Here is a 20,087-nt window from a genome sequence, read left to right as displayed (position 1 = left end):
ATCGTTAAAAAAGGTATAACCCCGCCTGGCCTTACTGGCACCGGCCCATTTATTTGGTCGTAATATTAAATTTCCTTTCCTTTTAACCAAGTCTCTTTGGCCTTTAAATAGTCCGTATTCCTTTAATCCTTGTTCCGGAGGGTTTTTTTTTTACTAATTTTTTTTGCGCCATATTTAATCGCGTATCAAAATCGAAATCTGGTCGTTCGTCGATAAAACCTCGCCACGCCCTTTTCGTTTCCCTTTCTTTTTTTGTGGACATACCTTTTTATTCCTATGATAAATTTCGCGGTAAAATGCGCTGCGCAATTTTACCGCAAAATTCTTTTCGTTGCGTCGAATGTTTTCGCGTTAACCGTTTTAGTTATAATATATTAGGTGTTTGGAAAATATATTTGCGCAATATTGGTCGGTAATATTCCAAATTTAACGTCAAAATAAAGATTTTGGAAAAGGACATTTTGGCGGAATAATACAGGATTTAAAAAAACAATTAAAACTTTTCCGTTTGCGAAAATAAAAGAAGATGTAATTTGAAAAAATAATGCGAATTATATTTGGCGGAATTAGTAATTTGAAAAAACTGGATCGGGTGGAATATAAGGAGGTAAAATAGGAAAAACGGCGGCGGTCCACCGAAATCTTTTTTAAAACTTTTTTGAAATCGCTTTTTCCGGATTCCAATTTTATCTGGGATTCGACCTTCCCAATAGGCCTTTTCAATCCTTTTATGTTAAATAAAATAAATGTTTTTGCGCAATATTTAATTGGTGAATTATTTTGTTCGTATATTCCGATTTGTGGTATATGTTAATTGTTTTTTCGTAAGTTCCTTTGGTGGTGTGGTTTCGAATTTTGGTCGGTTTTTGATTTTTGGACAAAATAAATGGTATTTTTTGAAATCGTTCTTTTTTGGCTAATTTGTTAGTAAATCCAATCCCTCATAATATTGGCGGAATACTTCCTAATAATTCTGGAAATGGTTAAAGGGTTCCCAAGTATTTTTTTCGTATCCGTAATTTTCCCATGTAATAAAGTATTTTATTTCGCCGTGGTTGCGTTTGTGGTCCAATATTCGTTCGACCTTATACGCTTTATTTGCGTGGATTTCGATTGTTTTTTTTATATATTGGTAGCGTATGGTGCCGGTTCCAATAGTAATACGTGAAACGTTGGGTAGATTTTTATAGTTTCTGGTAATAATGATTTTTATAATTGGTTTTGCTAATTTTTTTATTAATTTAAAAAAGTCCGAATTTCTTCAAACCGAATTTGCTATTTGGTTGTTGTGTTTTAATGTTGCGTCAAATAAAATAGACGCTATTTCCTTCTTTAAAAAATGGCCCTTTTATCCGATATCAATTGGCGTATTTGGTCATTTTTCCTCGTACGAATTTTAATTCTTGCTGGAATTTTTTATATAAATGTTATGATTTGTTCCCTTATTTATCGCTTCGCGGTGCCGTGGCTGTGGTCTTGGGTTTTTTATACGCTGTGGGGTTAAATCCATAATTTGCGTAGAACGGGGTTATTTTGGTATTTTCGTTGTGTAAGCTATTGTAAATGAATTATATTATAGGTAATAATTGTACCCAATTATCTTACTCATGGTTTATATAATATTTTAAATACTGTTCTCATATGTGGTTATTTCGTTGTATTTGTCCGTGTGTCTGCGGGTAAAATGTTGGAAATAATTTGTGATTAACTTTAGCTATTCCATTGAAGATTTCCAAAATTTCGATACAAAAAAACTTGTTTTTATCCGTAACGATATTTTCTGGGGGTCCCTAGTTGCTGAAAATTATTCGTAAAAATGTGTAAACGATTTTTTCGGCGTTGCTACTTTCCTTATAAAATAGGAAATAGGCGTATTTGGTAAATTTAATTATTATAATTAAATATATTATCGTATTTGGTCCTAATAAATTTTTTTTAGGAAAACGGTAATTTAACGATAAAATCCGTTGCAATGGTTTACCACGCTTTATTGGGGGCTGGTAATGGCTATATTAATCTGTAAAGCTTGTATTTCGTAAATTGGCTTTTCGCTCAAAGTTCGCAATCCTTAATAGTTTTTTCGTATTTTTCGTCGTATTCCTTTAGAATCGTAATCCTATTTTAGCCCTTTTTATATTTTGGACATTCCTCGGTATTTATAAGCCTTAATTTAGTAAATCCTTGGTATTTCTTCCGGTGTGGTTACTGTGGTGGTTATTATAAGGTTTTGGTAAATTGGTAAAAGGTTTCCGTTGTCGTTTGCTGCAAAGATCTTTCGTATTTCCTCGGGTGCTATATTTTTATAATTTGGCTTTCGGCTAAAGGCGTCGGCTTTACCGTTTTTTGTTGATTTTTGGTGAACAATTTCAAAACGGAATTTTGATAGAAATTTTACCCATTTAATTTGTTATTTGTTTAACATTTTATTAGTTATATAATGGGTTAAATTTGTATAGTCCGTATAAGTTAATATTTCGTATTTGATTCCGGATAATTATGGTTTCCATTTATCGAATGTTCGGATAATGGCCATAAAGCTTTTATCGTAAATTTGCTAATTAAATTATGGTCCATATAACTCTTGTGAAAAAACAGGTGCAAAGGTGTAGTCGTCTTTTTTCTTTATTTCGTTAACCCAGGTATCCTCCGATTATATAATCGGATGCGTCGGTTTCGATTTGAAAAGGCTTTGCTGGATTTGGTATTTGACAATTGGCTTTCGTATTACTGCGTTTCGCAGCTGTTCGAAAACCTGTTATATTTATTCCGTCCACTGAAACTTTGGGTTTTTTTAATTATATTAGTTAATGGGGTGACAATCGCGCCGTTATTTTTGATAAATCTTTTATATAAGTTTACGAATCTGAGGAATCCCCAGCCTTTTTTACGTTTTACGGTTGAAACCATTCTTTTACGGTTCGGATTTTTAGCTTTTCCACTCTAATTTCCCTATGGACGATAATATATTCCAAAAGAATTAATTTGTTTATTGTAAAAAATATATATTTCCGGTTTAATTGAAGGTTGAGCGTTTTGTAGTTTTTGCAAAACTGTATAAACGTATTTTTTATACTTTTCCAACGTCTTGGAAAAAATAAGAATATCGTCCAGGGAAATGACGACGAAAATGTTTAGGCACTCCCTAAAAACGTGGTTAATTATAGTTTAAAAAATTGCGGGGGCGTTGGTAAGACCGAAAGGTATTACCAGGTATTCGTAATGTCCTCGTTTAATACGAAATACTATTTTCCATTCCTCGCCTTCCTTTATCCGGAATAAATTATATATTCCTTTAAGGTTTAAGGTTTAATGTCGCAAACCATTTTATTCAGTAAGGCATATTTCAGAGTCTTCCTATTAACGGGAACGGGTAACAATTTTTTATAATAATGTCGTTTAACTGTTTATAATCCACGTATATCGTTAGTTTTTCAATCTGTTTCAGTACGAAAAGGATTGGGTATTCTGCTGGTAATATCGATGGTTAAATGGAACCTTTTTGAAGTTTTTTGCGAGGTATTCGTTTGAAATTCTCATTTATATTGGATTTAAACCGTATGTTTTGTGGAATTTTGGTTGGGTTCCTTTTTTAATGGCATTTCGTAGTCGAACGGACTGTGTTCGGGCAATCCGGTTTCGAACTTTAAGTTAAATGATAGGATATATGTTAGGTATTTCTTTTTGGAATTTTACCGTTTTTAGTTTATGTCTCCGTATTTGTTATTTCGTTATTGGAACGGTTTTAGCCAGTAGATAATCGCGTTTTTTTCCGGTATTAGTTCCGGGGTTAATCGTTCTTCCTATAAATACCCCATTTGTTTTAGTTGGTTTTTCCGTACCCTATATCTCCTATATAAACCCTATTGTGCTGGAGATCGTTTAATTACTAGGTATTTTTCCAATTTGATTTGGCGGTTAGTCCAACTTATCCTGGAATTGCTTTTTTAAACCAGAAAAGTTTTCGAATTATATTTTTGTTCCCTATTTCCGTAATATCCAAAATAATTTGTTTTTTTTCGTTTATAAGTTTCCATCCAAAAGTATACGGTTTCTGTTTCGATAATGCGGTTCCCGTCTAAAACAGCCTTTTTTACGGTTTGCAGTCGATATGGTTTTTTCTGTTACCAAAATATCCGTCGTTTTTTTTACGACCTTTAGGGAAATGTAATTGCCTTGTTTTTCGCTGTCGAGGAGCGTGTTACGAGCAAGACAATCGGGTCGGTACCAGTGAGGCCAAGCGGGGTCACAACCCTCCTAAAGACACTCGACCAGAGAGGACACCGGCCGACATGAAACAGGATTACGTAAGGACCCAGTCACGTAACACCACGTAACTACCAAGGAAAATAATTTTAATAATCCCTCAAAGATTATAACAGATTAAAGGAACTAATCTTTATAATCTGCCAGAGATTAAGAGAGATTATGTTGGGAGTATAATCTAGATAAAACACGTTAATTATTATATAAATAAATTCTATTTTAGGATTTTTTCACGGCAACTGAACTCTAATTAACCTTAATATTTATTTGAAAACGATTATAATATCACCCCAATTATTAAAAACCCCAACTACCCAATTAAAACATTCAATTGCTTCAACCCACTATACTTTACCCTAAAAACAAATTACGCGATACCTTAATCGTAACATTTTAATAACTCCTATTTAATATTTTATTTCAAAGCATACCGAATAGTACCGCCGAAACAATATCTTTAAATAAACCCACCCTACAAACCTTTTTCACTATTAACGTTCCGGCCAACGCCGACGCCTTACGTTAAATGGTCGCGACGCTCCAAGCGGAAAATTAACAGTTCCAGGAACGAATAACTAAACAAATTAAACGAATTAATAGTGTTAATTATATGCGTTATTAGCATGTAATGGGTCCACTTTTATTTGGATATAAACCACAATAAATATTGCCGAAGTGGGGCTGTCGGGGTTGTCGGATTATCCGTTATATTTTGTGTATTGCAGGAGTTGCGATTCAAAATGCCAGCGAATGGGGTTTACCCTGTACCGGGTTTAACACCCACCCTGCATTTACGAGTCAGCTACCCTGTACCTGGTTGAAATTTTCATTAAATCAGCAAATTAGTGCGAACCCAGAGATGGTTTGTATGGAAATAAGGGTGTTTTTTTAGCCACGCATATAAAATAATTTTTCGGAAAATCGTGTGCGGCACCGGAACGCTTTCAGGGGCGCGGAGCCCGTTTCGATGTCGAAGAGTTTGTAAGGGAGACAAAGCAAAGTTTCCCCCACCAATAAATCGAAATTATTAATCCCAAAATTTAGTGAACAATTAATGCATTTAAACCCTGTAATTACAGGCCTTTACAACGCAACTAGCACCACGCCGCACCTAGGCTAGTGTTAAACCCCCTGTTAGCAACACATATTGCTAACACAAACTATTATTATAAACTTTATCGTCAAATCGCCACTTTCCGAAAAACCATTTATTTTAACTAAATACGACTACATATTAATCATAATGGATAAACTCACCAAATACGCCTATTTCCTACCCTATAATAAAGTTGCAACGCCGAAAAAATCGTTTACACATTCCTCCAAATCATTGCCAATTATTATGGACTTCCAAAAAGCATTATTACGGATATAAATAAGCTTTTTACATTAAAATGCTGGAAATCTTTAATGGAATAACTAGCAACCGACTATACATTATCTACAGCATTTCACCCACAGACAGACGGACAAATAAAACGAGTTAACCAAACATTAAAACAATACCTAAAATGCCACATAAACCATAAATAAAATAAATGGGTACGACTATTACCCACGGTATAAATCGCGTATAGCAGCTCAAAAGATAAAAATGTTAATATAACCCCGTTTAATACCAATTACGGATTTAATCCTACCGTATATGGAGAACCAAAAACCACGATTACGGCCCCACGAACCGATAAACAAGCAAACGAATTACGAAAACTTTATTAGGAATTCCAATAAAAATTAAAATTCGTTCGAGCAAAAATGACCAAATACGCCAACCAGCGTCGGATAAAGGGATCATTTTTCCAGGAAAGAAATAGCGTTTATTTTATTCGACGTAATATTAAAACACAGCGACCAAATGGCTGTGAACATGGCTAGCGCAGGGCTAAGTATATTAGCTACCCTGCATTATTTTACAACGGCTAGCACGGGCTAATTTTATTAGTCACCCTGCATCGAATAAATAAATAAATAACAAATAAAACGTATACGCGTTTATACACACAAAGCTTTATATATCACGTCTTTGTTCATAGTTTCAACAACAAAACAAATACGTCATATTTAATCTAGCTTAGTGGTATAATGCACGTACCATAATCTATATCATACTTTCGTTGAAGTGCGTGGGTTCGAATCCCGTTGTGGTCGCAGATTTTCTGTGCATGCATAAGCACAACAGGCCGTTAGGCTTAATGGGCCGTTAGGCTCAATAGGTCGGCAGGTCAGTCACATGAATAAGGCCAAATCATGTGACGTGACCCCGCATTCCGGACATCCGGATCGAAGATCTGCACCTACGGATTCGAACACGTAATTCACAACTTAGCCTTAGATTCATCACCTTCATAACCTTCATCGATTCAACGATTCAACGAATCGATTGTGCAACAACAATATATCATCTCTATTACCCGCTAGCAGACGGTTATCTGCCATTTCAACGTTCCGTCAGCCTTATACGTGATCCACTTTTCCCCGCGTTTAAGATTAAGCTTATTCTATCTCATAACCTCCTCACAATAGCCAATTGAATTTTGAAAAATTTGGATTTTTTGAAATTAATGAAAAAACTAGCGAAACCAATTATAAATTATTATTACCAAAAAGTCCAAATATTTATCAAACGTTGCACATACTGTTATTGGGACTAGTACCAGACGGTGCCAGTAAATAAAATATAATTAATATCGACGCAAATAAAACGTACGAAAGCGAGAAATTATTGGATTATAAACGCAACCACGGTGAAACAGAATACTTTTTTAAATGGGAAAATTATAAATACGAAAAGAATATTTGGGAACCCCTTAATTGTTTCCAAAATTGTTAGGAATTATTTCGCCAATATTATTAGGAAATGGATTTGCGAGCAAATTAGCCAAAAAAAGGATAATTTATAAAAACACCATTTACCATTTCCAAAAACTAAGGATCGACCAGGATTCGAGACTATACCATTAAATAAATTTACCAAAAAACAATTAACACATATGATAAATAAAAATATACGGACAAAACAATTTACCAATTAAATATTGCGCAAAAATATTTATTTTATCCAATAAAAAAGGATTCAAAAAATTTATCGGAAAAGAGGAATCCTAAACAAAACTGGAATTTTGGAAAAGCGATTTCAGAAATATTTCGGGGAAAATTTTGGCCGATCGCCGCCGTTTCTCCTATTTTGCCTTTTCGCGCTCCACGAGATCCAATTCTTCCAAATCGTTGATTCCGCGAAATATAATTCGCCTTATTTTTTCAAACCACAATTTTTTTATTTTCGCAAACGAAATATCTTTGCCTGCTGCGTATAAATCTGCTGCTCGAGCGCCTCGATTTCCACGTCCAGTCTGGAATATCAACGCCCAAAATAACGGATTTAAGCGGTAAATAAACCCAATATATCGCACCTAAAACGATTGGAACGAATATATTCCACACAACGAGCGAAATCCTGAAACAATATTGGATAAAGTATTACGTTTTTAATATAGTAGGGATTATAAAAGGGCATTTCGACAATATTAACCGATAAAAAAAAAGGAAAACGTGGCGACGTTCCATTGACGAACGACCAGATTTCGATTGGGAAACGCAATTGGATAAGGCGCAAAAAAGTTAGCAAGGAAGGAATATGAAAACAAAAATAAAAATTAGGGGAATACGAATTATTTAAAGGCTAAATGGATTTGGTTAAATGAAAGCAAACCTTATATTACGACTAAGGCATTCCAAAACCCCCCCACGGGGGCCCGTGTTAGCCCCAATCGGTGGGGCGTGCGACCCGTGGGTGGGTTGAATTTTTTGTGGGGGGGCCCGGCCCGGCCCAAAACTGAACGCGGGTTTTCTTGGCAACCCGCGGGCCCCCGTGAAAAACCCGTAAAAATAAAAATTTCTTAAATTTTATTTATTAGTTTTATCAATTAAATTAAAAAGAATTTGAAAAAATTATAATTGGAATAAAAAATATAAAATATATTTGTTAAATCTTATTTTATAATTAAAAAAAATTGTTTTTTTTATTTTGTATTTTCTTTTTGTTATGGATTCGTGCCTAAGGCACGTATCACGTAATAAGATACAAAAACGGGTTAGGGACAATATATAAGGGGAAGGACACTACCACGACCCGGATATGCACCTTTTCCTCCCTTTTCCCCCAACGTTAATAATAATACCAACAAGGATATTTAACGGTTTCAAGGCCGTTGGTTTACTTTATAATATTTACTAACGTTTAAATTTAAACACAATAATGGCTAACCCAAGGCCAGGCGCGGGAGGGGAAATTTACGACCTTTACCAAAACCTGGTCGCGAATATCGCGATATTGGAGGAACGCATCGTTTAAATGCAATTATATTCCTTAAACGCAAACGCGATCGCGCAAAAACAACGCCCCAAAAAAAAACCCTTACGTAACCCCCCATTATACGACGGCGCACCGGTTACGTTCACAATTTGGAAATAAATTATTTCGTACAAATTAGTACGCGACGCGGAATTTATCGGGAATTAGCGCGATTAATTCGAATACGTATAATTTAATTTTATTATTATAATATAGGATATCGTCCGTTTTTTTTACGAGGTAAAAGGTACCGGAAAAAAGTATAATTACGAAGATTTTATCGAATATTTGGGACGCACGTACGATAACCTTTATAAAAAAACCCAAACCCTCGCCGAATTAAAAATATTCCGAATACGATACGGCGAATTATTCGCACATTTTTTTACCAAATTCGAACGCCTCCTTATTGCGGCCGGGGGTTTCGAATAATTAAACGAAATACGGGCCAATTATTTGCGTTTCCGGGTCGTTAACCGGATAAAAAAAGCGTCGGTAGGAAAGGGTATCGTTTCCGATTTTTACCACGGATTTATCGCTATATACCGCTATATCGCCCAAAATTTGGAGGTTATCGATTTGGATAAACGTTTCGGCCAAAAACGGAACGCCCCCCTCCCAAATTCCTTATAAATAGGTTTAAAAAATATAATAATAACGGGCGTATTAGCGATAAAGGTTGGCCGAAACCGTTATAACGTTGGTAAAAAGCGAGGAGGGCGCCGATTGGATGGAAACAAAAGGAAAAATAAAATTTTATAAATATCCATTTAAAAATTCCAACGACGCCGTAAAACGGGGGTTTGTTTCCGTTACGGGTCCGCCTCCTATTACGCCTAAAATTACCAATTCGCACCGGTTATACGTCCGACGCCAAACGACCCCGAAAAGGGAAAAAATTAACCCTGGGCCATAATTTTAACTTAGGGGAAAACCGACGCGACGGGCCCGGACCACCCTATAATACGTTAATAAATATGGATCGGAAAAAACAGTTAAAAAAAATACAAATTATAATAAATAAACGACCATTCTTTATCCCGGTTTTAATTAATTTGACAAAATTTATTATTATATAAATGGATTTAGGGTGCGAATATTACGCGGTTATAAGCAAAAATTGTACCGAAAAATTGGGAATAATAAAGGTTTTTTTACCGCAAATCCGCCGGTTGGGTACGGTAACGGGACGAATACGAACCGATATACGGGAAATAGGCAATTGCGACGTAAATATCGACGGTTGGTCCGCGCCGATATCTTTTTATATAATTCCGGGATTAACGCAGGACCTATTCCTGGGATTCTTTTGGATAATTTACCGGAAAATGGTATTTAGCCCAAATTAGGGAGGGTTAAAAATAAGGTCCGTTAAAAGGTTATTTGTGCAGGAATTGTTCCTGCGTCCGAAAAACGGGAAACCCACGGTGGTTATGGGCAATATATTCCTGGCCGCGGCCCGAAAAACAAAAAAAAATATAAACGAATAAATGGAATTCGTTTTTATTTCGTTACAAAATATAACCCGGGTTTTAGCTTTAACGGCGGTAAATAAAGGCGACGTAAGGCCCCCGGCGACGTTACCCGTAAAATTAAAAAATTTCGAAAACCTATTTAATAACGGCAAAATTTCGGTTTTACCCCCGCATAGGGGCGAATTGGACTATTATATCCGGATTTAAAAGGATAACGACGGTAAATCCCCGCCGTTACCATAAGGCCGGTTATATTATATACCGCGCGATTAATTATTGGAATTGCGGCGATAAATAATCGATATAATGGACAAAGGATGGATCCGAGCAAACGCGTCGTTAACCGCAGCCCCGGTCCTAATAGTCCAGAAAACCTTTGGAAAATGGCGTTTATACGTCGATTATAAAATATTAAACGTTATTACAATATGGGACCGGTATTTTTTACCATTAATTAAAAAAACACTCCGCTCTTTATCCGGAGTAAAATGGTTTATTAAAGTAAACGTGCGCGCAATTTTTTATAAATTACGCGTGGCCGAAAAGGATAAATATTTTACAGTTTTTCGCACAAAATTCGGATTATTCGAATGGTTAGTATATTTATTCGGATTAACGGGCGCCCCGGCCACGTTTCAGCGATATATTAACGGCGTTTTCGGGAATATATTGGACGATTATATATTAGTATATTTGGACGATATTTTAATATATATGTCCGGTTCCAAAACGGATTATTAACGGAAAATTACCCACATTTTGGGAAAATTGAAAAAAGCGGGTTTAAATTTGGATTTCGATAAAAACGCGTTCGCGGTTATTTCCGTTAAATATTTGGGGTTTATTATATACGCCAATATAAGCGTAAAAACCGATCCGGAAAAATTACGCGCGATCCGGGAATGGGAAGCCCCGACGAGGTTATAAAAACTGCGCGGTTTCCTAGGATTTGCAAATTTTTACCGGGATTTTATAAACGGGTATTCGGGTTTAACGGCGCTTTTATTTCGATTTATTAAAAAAGGAATACCGTTTAAATGGATACCGGAGGAAAACGCTATTTTTAAAATATTTAAATAAATATTTTTGCAAACGCCAATATTGGCCCAATAAAGCGACGAAACGGAAACGAAAATAAAAATAAATTGTTCCGGCGCAGTTATCGGGGGGGGTATTGGTATAAAAAAGGAAAAACGGGTTATAAAAACCGGTAATATTTTATACCGTTAAATTAACGACGGTTTAACGCAATTATATTATCCACGATAAGGAATTGCTCGCGGTCGTCCATTATTTACAAATATAGGAAACGGAATTACGTAATATCCGTTTTCCTTTCACCATTTTTACGGATTATAAAACGTTCGAATATTTTACGAAACCGAGGGTGGTGTCGGAACGGTAAATACGGTAAACCGAAATCTTATCCAAATTTAATTACGTTTTAAAATACCGACTAGGGAAATACGCGACAATCCCCGACGCGCTATCGAAACGGGAATAAAACGAAACCAGCGAAAAAAGGCGAACGATAATATTACGCCTAATACCCAATAAAACTATAATCGGTACTTTTTAAATATTATTATAAAACATATTACCGGCGGTCCCGGAAAAAATATCTATTTTCCAATAATTTTATATAACAAAATTTTGGAACGAGGTAGTGGAAAAAAACCCGGTATACGCCCGCAAACGTAACGCGGTTTAACAAAATATAAAACGATTTCCACCCAAAACCGAAACGATAATATAAATAACGGATTGTTTAATAAACGCTTCCGGCACGTTATTATACAAAAACCGCCTTTAATTACCCAATTGGGAACCCCTAACCACGGCAATTTTGCAACGAACCCACGAATCCCCAATAATTGGTTATTGCGGTAAAAATAATATATTTACGATTTTGGTTCGAAATTACTATTGGAACGGGATGGCCGAATATATCCGACAATTCGTACGCAATTGCGATATATACCGCAGGATAAAACTATTAAAACGACGTAAATAAAAATTGTTATAACCCCTACCAATACCGGATAAATTTTGGAAATAAATTTTTATCGATTTTATAACGGATTTTCCAGGCAATAATGCGGACGCGCCGCGTTATATAATAGTTATAATTAATAAATTGTCCAAATATATCCAATTAAAAGCGATGGATTCGATAAAAGCCGAAATTTGCGCCGCGAAATTCGTTTCCACCTGGTGGCGGTTTAAAGGCTTTTTTAACGCGATTATATCGGACCGGGGGTCGGATTGGGTAAAAGGTTTTTGGTCGGAATTGTACCGATAAATAGGAATTTTACAATTATTATTAACGTTTTACCACCCAAAAACGGACGGGGGTACGGAACGGATTAATTAGGAAATATAATATTACCTAAAGGTTTTTATGGTATTCGATTAAATAAATTGGCCCGGACATTTACCGGCCGTTTAATTAACGTTAAATAATAGGAATTCGTTAACCACGGGAATTAATCCTAATAGGTTATTATTAGGATATAAAGTAAACGCGGTCCCGGTAATATAAATAAACGGACGACCGGGTTCCACACCCAAAAATCGCGCGAATTTGTTTTTACAGCACTTTAAAAACGGTATAAACGTGGTTTACGCCGCTATAATTTATATATAATAACGCCAAAAAAAACGCAAATAAAATACGGAAACCGGCGGACCGTTTTAAAATAAAGGATAACATTTTTTTCAATTTACGGAACGTTAAAACTAATCGCCCGAATAAAAAGCTTAATTTCGTAACGAATAAATATACGGTCGTAACGATTCCTATACCATTAACAATTACGTTAAACGTCCCGAAAAAAATCCACCCCATTTTTTACGTAAAATTAATCGAAAAGGCCGCGGACGACCTATTACCGTCCCAAATTTATACCGATATTAAACCCGGCCCGTTATTAATTTTATCCGATTTAAATAACGAAACCGCGGAAAAATAAATGGTAAAAGAAATCCTGGCCGCGAAAAACGCAATGGGGAAAAAACGTAAACGCAAAATTTTGGTAAAATGGAAAAAATACGATAAACCCACGTGCGAAAATTTGGTAATAATAGAAAATATACGGGTATTAAACGAATTCGAAACAAAATAGGGGCCGGCCCAAACAGAAAATGGCCCAATATCGAAACAACGTTAATAATTAAATATTTAACCGGACCAAAAATTTATTACAATTAATTAAAAAATCGACGATTCCCCGGAAAAAAAGCGACGCGGTAAACCTAAAATTAATATTAATTTAATTAAACGCACGGTAAAAAAAATAAGCTAAATTAAACCTTTTACCGGGGCGAAATGCAACGAAAATAAACCGATAACCATATAACCCGCGCCTATTTTTGGGGCGACGTGGCCGCATCCCACCTACCCAACCTTCGAATTAAATTAATATATAAAAAACGAAACGATAATTTTACACGGCGATAAAATATTAATTAAAAACCGAATTATACGCCTCCAATTCGCCATCCAAATTTCCTTCCTTTTTATTTTTTTCCTTTATTTTAACATTTTTTTTTATCCCATTATTTTCCGCGTTATTTTCAAAAACCGGGAATTCCTATTGTTCGGCGAATTGGTTAACTTCCCGCAATAGGGCGGTACGACGTCGGGTAATATTTTCGATTAAAAAAAACTTACGACGGGATTTTTTAAAAAACGGGTTTTTGCCTATACCACGATTAAAAATACGAAGGCGCGACGAAATAAGGGCACGGGGACGCGAAAAACCAAATATATACCGAGTCGGGGCACGAATAAAACGAAGCGCGACGGGGTAACGCGAAAAAGGAGTTTCGAAACGTCGGCGGGGCGTGGTAATAATAAGGGCGAAAAGGCGTGGGGAATGCGCGGGGCGAAATTGGCGCACAAAAACGGCGGGGGAAGGGGTTAGGACGGTAATTAAAATAACGAAAACGTTATTATTTCGGCGCGCCTCCTGCAAATTTTTTTTATAACGCGACGTATTACGTTCCTAAAAATTTTTTTAAAAATTAATAACGTTATCGAAACAATTAAATATTAAAGGAATTAAACGTATTTCCAGGTAAATGAAACCGCGTACGAAAATTTGTACCAATTAACGGTTACGATTACCGCCGTTGCGAAAAGGGGTATTAAATATAACGGTAAAAATAATGGTTTTGGTAAAGGTTGTTATGGCCCCGGAATTCGTTATTTTATCTTATACGTCCTGGTAAGCGCGGACCCAATTGGTATACGCGGTAAGGAAATTTCGAAACAATACGGTATTTTTACCAGGGATTTTTTTATTATTTACGACGGTATTTTTAACTAAAAGTTGGATAATATAACGATTATTATAGGTCGTGGTTTTTAATTCCCGTAAACGGCGGCGGAAAATAGGGTTAAAGGCGTAGGCGGTTTCGTTGTAATAATAATGCAATTTTTTGGTGTCGCGGTATCGCTGGTAACTAATGCCGTCGGGGGCAGGGCCATACTCCCAAACCACGTTGGTTTTGGACGTTTTTACACACAAAACGCAAAAAATAAATACATTTTCCGGAGCGGTATATTCGTCGTTATTTAAATTACCCTGGAATTCCGCGGTACCGATAACGTAACGAAAACGTTGCGAATATAAGTTAACGATATTACCCAATCGGTATTTAATCGATACAATTTATAAATGGGCGGCCGTTATTATTGTGTAACGAAAGTAATTAACCACCACGGTGGGGAGGCCGGCCATTTCCACTACCGGTATTAATTTGTCCAAACGTTATTTGGGACGCGATTAAAAAAATAAAAGCCCGGGATATAATAACGACGCGGTAGCGATAAATAACGATACGAATAATAAATAGGAACGAATAAAAAATAAGGACGGCCGAAATAAAAATAATATAAATAAAAAGCAAAACGAGGGGAAAACGGGAAAAATCGATAAAATAATAAAAAAAGGAGGGAATAAGGACGAAAAAGATTCGAATAAAGGAAAAATTGGAAAATAAAAAGGATTAAAACGATAACGCGGGGAAAAATGCGAAAAATAAAAACCGTAACCATTGTGAGGATCAGGCCCCTAGACCTACCCTCAGAATCACGACTCGGCTCCACACCGAGCCAGGGATCGGACAAGGATCCACTACCTCCGGATTTAAGCGCGTCTCTTGAGCGCGTCGTCGATTGTAATTTCTCTCTTCTCTTCAGTTTAGAATTTTCGTCGATAGCGCCTAATACACTGAGGTTCTCCAATGTATGCCTGGCCGTGACATAATTCTAAACTCACTATGATTTGCTGGTGAAGCAATTAAAATATATCGTTCAATCCCTTCATTCAATCGTTCACCACGTCGGCTGTGCACGACGGTAAACTAGGCCACAGAAGACACCATTCGCGAAATCAATGTCGCCGCGTAAGAATTACGGCCCACCGATTCGCCAATCCCAACGCGTGACAAACGCAAACTCAGCAAAGCCAGATAATTTGGCTTCAGGCACTGCTACTCCCAACACCGAAGGTTCGGATCAAAACGGAGAGATTACAGTTGCCCCAGTGAGCCCAGAGCCAGTAGAGCCCGCTCCTACCAGCGCCAACACAGAGCCTGAAGAGCCCGTTGAGCCCCAATCCGACACAGAGCAAGATCAGCCAGTCGACAGCATCGAAGTTGACGGATCGTACGAGTACGAGTCAGTTTCTGAGCACCCAGGAGAGGCGCGAAGCCCTCCCCACCAACCTTCTGCCAAGACGTCAGACGGCAGGAACGAAATTCCGAAANGGTTTCTTTTCCAAAAAGGCGTCGACGATTCTCCCGCCTAGCCGACCCGGCTTCGACGTGGTTTTGGAACTCGAGAAACCTTTGGAGGGGAGGCCAGCCCGCTATTCGACCCCTTTCGCGATGATGGAGTTGGAAAAGGAAACCATCGACGAACTTCTGAGGATCGATTTCATTGAACGGACAATGGAGGAGACCGCAGCTTCGACTCTGTTCGTTCCTAAACCGCAATCGAAGGAGCAGCGTTTTTGTGTGGATTACCGATGGGTAAACAAATTCATCAAAGGACGACAAGTACTTGCCCCCGACGTGGCCGGGACGTTGAGCAAGTGTGGAAAAGCCCGGAGGATGACCAAGATCGACATTATTCGAGCTTTTAACAGATTGCTAATGGATCCGAAGTCACGGTATTTAACGGCGTTTAAAACGCGACAAGGCACATTTCAGTGGAAGGTCCTACCCTTTGGACTGAAGGTCGGACCGGCCTGGTTCCAAGCTTTTATCAACGCTCAGCTTAATGAACTGCTGGACGCTTTCGCGAGCGCCTACGCAGACGACGTGTTGATTTATACCGAGGATAAATCGGAGCAAGTCCACTTTAAGCAAACCGAGGAGGTTATTTACAGGCTGCACAAAGCCGGACTCCAAGGCGATATTAAAAAGTCAAGTTTCGGCGTCTTCGAAATCGAGTACCTGGGTTTACTTCTAGAGATCGGTAAAGGTATCCGCATCGACCCCAAAAAGGTCGAAGCCATCACCAGCTGGCGATGGGACGACGTCACCTCCGTTTCGGCAGTACGATCCTTCCTAGGCTTATGCAATTTCGTTCGGACGTTCTGCCATCACGCCAGCGAACAGGCAGAACCTCTGACCCGATTATTGAAAAGGGGAGTCCCATTCGAAAGAGGCCCCGAGCAGAAAGCTGCCTTTGAAGCGCTGAAACAACTGGTGGTCACCGCCCCCGTGATGAGTTTCTTCAAACCCGGTATGCCTGTCAGGATGGACACCGACGCCAGTGGCAGGGCCACCGCCGGTGTCGTGTGGCAGCAACAGGACGATGGCAGCTGGAAGCCAATCGGCTATTCGTCCAAAACCATGTCCCCTGCTGAACAAAACTATCCGATTCAGGACCAGGAGCTATTAGCTGTGATTAATACGCTAAAGGACTTCGAACCAGCCCTGTTGGGTACCAAGTTCTGTGTTTTCACCGATCACCAGGCCCTGATTTATTGGTCGACCAAGAAACTTTTGTCCGCTCGCCAGATACGATGGGCTGACTACCTGGCCAACTTCGACCTCACCTTTAAATACCGTCCCGGCAAGGATAATGTGGCAGCCGATGCCCTTTCGCGCAAAACCATCGACAACCCTACGGTCAAGGCCCGAGCTGTGTTAGACCGCACCATTGCACTAATCCCTCCAGAAAAGATCGACTCCCGACCCGGCGAACCTCTTCCAACCATTAGCAGCTTGGAACCCTCCGCACCGCAAGGAGCTGACCTGGTGGCCCTTATCCTGGAAGAAAACCTGAAACAGAACCTAGGTCACCACGACAATTTGTTAACGGTACCCGAGACTACCCAGGATGGCAAGATCTTCTTAAGAACGGCTCTCATCCGCGAAGCTCATGAGCCCAAGATCTTCGGCCATGGAGGCCAGAATAAAACCCTCAGCCGCTTGAAAAGAGATTACTGGTGGCCCGACCGAAATCGAGACGTCAAACGCTACATCAAAAACTGTCGCGAATGTCAGCGCAACAAGGTACGACATGACAAGACGCCTGGGCTGCTGCACCCACTGGAGATCCCTAGACGGTGTTGGCAGCACGTGATGGTGGACGGCAAAACTATGCCCAAGGATAAAGAAGGCTACGATTACGTCTGGGTCTTCATCTGCCGACTGACCAAACTTTTGGCCACCCTACCGGGAAAGAAGACAGACACCGCGGAAACCTTGGCCATGCGGTATTATCAGACTGTGTACCGTTGGAAAGGCGTCCCCGACTTATGGCTTTCCGACAACGCCGGACCGTTTATATCCGAGTTCCTAAACACTTTAAACGAGTTGACAGGAACAAAGCATAAACATGGAAGCGCCCGCCACCCTCAAAGTCAGGGCAGCGTCGAAATTACCAACGCTGAATTGGATCAGAAAATGCGCTTTTATGTAGACAAGTACCAAACGAACTGGCGACGGCATATTCCCGCTTTCGACTTCGGCCACAACTCGTCCGTTCACGCCTCTATCGGCATGGCACCGATCGAAGCAGAAACAGGAGCTCGCCCTCGAGACCCGCTCTCTCTACCTTTACACGAAGAAGACCTGGAGACCGGTCAGCAACATAAGGCGCTGGAAATGGTCCGCCAAGCCCGGCAAGCCCAGGAACTGGCCCGCAACAATGGACTCGGAGCGCAGATAGAGCAACAGAGGCAGGCTAATAAGAAGCGGCGACCGGTCGACTTTACGGTGGGAGATGCGGTTTACGTTAGCAAAAAGGGTCTTTCCACCGAAGCTCCTACGACCAAGTTGGACTCGCAAAATGCAGGACCATGGACGATTCTCGAGGAAAAGGGCCACAGCTTCATTCTCGACACCCCTGCCTGGTATAAAGGTAGTAAGCTGTTCCACGCCAGCCGACTGCGCAAGGCAGCAACGGATCCATTACCTCAGCAGTATCAAAAGCCGGAACCACCGGTCGAAATTAACGGAGAACCGGAGTGGGAGGTGGAGCAAGTGTTGGCCTCACGTCTATTCGGACGAAAGAAGACGTTGCAATATCAGGTATCGTGGGTCGGACTCGACCCTGATGAGACATGGTATGAGGCCCGCGACTTGAAAAACTCACCAGTACTGCTGGATACCTTTCACAGGGAGTACCCCGACGCAGCAGGACCTCCGGTAAATTTGCAACAGTGGATCAGGAGCGCAGCAGAGGATGTTTTTGCGGAGGACGGACCCGAGGACAATGTTGCCGAGCACGATGCGAAAAAGACACGAGAGCGGAGGAAGGCCCCGAGGAGACACACGTGACAAACTCAAGACTCTGACCGCCTACGTCGATCAGGCCTTAGAGGGGGGTAATGTGAGGATCAGGCCCCTAGACCTACCCTCAGAATCACGACTCGGCTCCACACCGAGCCAGGGATCGGACAAGGATCCACTACCTCCGGATTTAAGCGCGTCTCTTGAGCGCGTCGTCGATTGTAATTTCTCTCTTCTCTTCAGTTTAGAATTTTCGTCGATAGCGCCTAATACACTGAGGTTCTCCAATGTATGCCTGGCCGTGACAACCATTACGGGAAAGGAATTATACCAATAGATAAACGAATTTACACCGCCTAAAGTAAAAGGAAGGTAAACCGCGATAAACACCCGCAAACGGTAAATACGACAAAAAAACCGCAATATTACCGCAATTAAAAACAGGAGGGTAAAACCCAATTACGGTTTTACACCGCCCAAAATAAAAGGAAAATAAACCGCGACAAATACCCGTAAACGGCAAATACGATAAAAAAACCGCGATATTACCGCAACCAAAAACAGGAGGGTAAAACCCAATTACGGTCCTACACCGCCCAAAATGAAAAAAAGGTAAACCGCGACAAATACCCGCAAACGGTAAATACGATAAAAAAACCGCGATATTACCGCAACCAAAAATAGGAGGGTAAAACCCGACCACGGCCTTATACCGCCCAAAATAAAAAAAAAGTAAACCGCGATAAATACCCGCAAACGGCGGGTACAATAAAAAAACCGCGACATTTCCGTAATTAAAGGTAGGAAAGTAAAACCCGACCACGACCTTATACCGCCCAAAATAAAAGGAAAATAAACCGCGATAACCACCCGCAAACGGTAAATACGATAAAAACGCCACAATATAACCGCAGCTAAAAACGGGAGGATAAAAATTCGACCACGGATTTATATTAATTAAAATTAGGAAAAAGCGAATTACATTAACCGCCCGCAAACGGAACCGGGGATAAAAAACCCGCGATATAACCGCGGCCGAAAATAGGAGGGTAAAACCCGATTACGGGCCTATACCGCCCGGAATAATGGACGGGTAAATTATATTAGGATACGCGCCCGCTGGATTGCCTTTATACCTCCAAATGGGGACCATACCCGATAAAGGACGGGCGAATACGGGCTATATTATGGATTCGTATTTAAAGCACGTATTACGTAATAAGATACAAAAGCGGGTTAGGGAT

The sequence above is a fragment of the Pyricularia pennisetigena genome, chromosome 1 (genome assembly GCF_004337985.1).
Source record: "Pyricularia pennisetigena strain Br36 chromosome 1, whole genome shotgun sequence".
Lineage (NCBI taxonomy): Eukaryota > Fungi > Ascomycota > Sordariomycetes > Magnaporthales > Pyriculariaceae > Pyricularia > Pyricularia pennisetigena.
Note: the sequence above shows the minus strand (reverse complement) of the source record.